The sequence below is a fragment of the Triticum aestivum genome, chromosome 7A, assembly GCF_018294505.1.
Source record: "Triticum aestivum cultivar Chinese Spring chromosome 7A, IWGSC CS RefSeq v2.1, whole genome shotgun sequence".
Classification (NCBI taxonomy): Eukaryota; Viridiplantae; Streptophyta; class Magnoliopsida; order Poales; family Poaceae; genus Triticum; species Triticum aestivum.
This window is the reverse complement of record NC_057812.1, coordinates 554,214,312-554,215,909: the sequence shown is the minus strand read 5'-3', so window position 1 is coordinate 554,215,909 and position 1,598 is coordinate 554,214,312. Positions and strand designations below refer to the sequence as shown.

General features: G+C 34.5%; 1 non-coding gene across 1 annotated transcript; it reads left to right on the top strand.

Annotated features, from left to right (window-relative positions):
• The first annotated feature begins 229 nt into the window (after positions 1-229).
• TRNAL-CAA (transfer RNA leucine (anticodon CAA)) lies at positions 230-313 on the top strand. Its single transcript has one exon. It is a non-coding gene; the product is annotated as a tRNA-Leu (tRNA).
• The last annotated feature ends 1,285 nt before the right edge of the window (positions 314-1,598 follow it).

The following is a 1,598-nucleotide window of genomic DNA, read 5'->3' as shown; positions in this document are numbered from 1 at the left end:
AATAGGTGGAAGGTACACGGTTCGCGATCGCACTTTAAGCTCCTCGGGGAATCAGGTCGATCGGTAAAGAAAAGCAGACAGTGAGAGAATCATCAGAATAGAGAGAGGGGTGACTAGAATACGATTTATTCCTTTGCGCAGTGGCGTCTCCTTTCTGCTTACCGAAAATATAAAACAAAACAGTGGTTACATTAGTTAAGTAAAGTTAAGGATTGAATAGAGCAGATCAGTCAGGATGGCCGAGTGGTCTAAGGCGCCAGACTCAAGTTCTGGTCCTCTAACGAGGGCGTGGGTTCAAACCCCACTTCTGACATATATTTTTTCTTTTAACTTTCTATATCACAATTTTTAGTTATTTTTTTCTTTTTGGCCTTTTTTAATGTTCTGTCCTCAAATTTCTCCTTGCATTTTCCCCTTCTTTAATATGTTCCACAACATCAATCATATCCAACAACTACCGTTGCGGCTCTAAAACATACAACAATGTGTACAAAACCAGTGGAGTAAGAGGATAACCCACTTCTGACATATATTTTTTCTTTTAACTTTCTATATCACAATTTTTAGTTATTTTTTTCTTTTCGGCCTTCTGACATATATTTTTTCTTTTAACTTTCTATATCACAATTTTTAGTTATTTTTTTCTTTTCGGCCTTTTTTAATGTTCTGTCCTCAAATTTCTCCTTGCATTTTCCCCTTCTTTAATATGTTCGCTACAACAACATCAATCATATCCAACAACTACCGTTGCGGCTCTAAAACATACAACGATGTGTACAAAACCAGTGGAGTAAGAGGATAACCCACTTCTGACATATATTTTTTCTTTTAACTTTCTATATCACAATTTTTAGTTATTTTTTTCTTTTCGGCCTTTTTTTAATGTTCTGTCCTCAAATTTCTCCTTGCATTTTCCCCTTCTTTAATATATTCGCTACAACAACATCAATCATATCCAACATCTACCGTTGCGGCTCTAAAACATACAACGATGTGTATAAAACCAGTGGAGTAAGAGGATAACCCACTTCTGACATATATTTTTTCTTTTAACTTTCTATATCACAATTTTTAGTTATTTTTTTCTTTTTGGCTTTTTTTAATGTCCTGTCCTCAAATTTCTCCTTGCATTTTCCCCTTCTTTAATATGTTCGCTACAACAACATCAATCATATCCAACATTTACCGTTGCGGCTCTAAAACATACAACGATGTGTACAAAACCAGTGGAGTAAGAGGATAACCCACTTCTGACATATATTTTTTCTTTTAACTTTCTATATCACAATTTTTAGTTATTTTTTTTCTTTTTGGCCTTTTTTAATGCTCTGTCCTCAAATTTCTCCTTGCATTTTCCCCTTCTTTAATATGTTCGCTACAACAACATCAATCATATCCAACATCTACCGTTGCGGCTCTAAAACATACAATGATGTGTACAAAACCAATGGAGTAAGAGGATAACCCAATTCTAAAAAAATATAATGCGCTGTAAAAAGAGAAGACATGATATATTTAAACCTAGTAAAAACTATCGTTTTAGGTTTCATCTAGCTCAGCTACTCTAGTTGTGTCCCGAGCGCTTTTTTATTTTAACG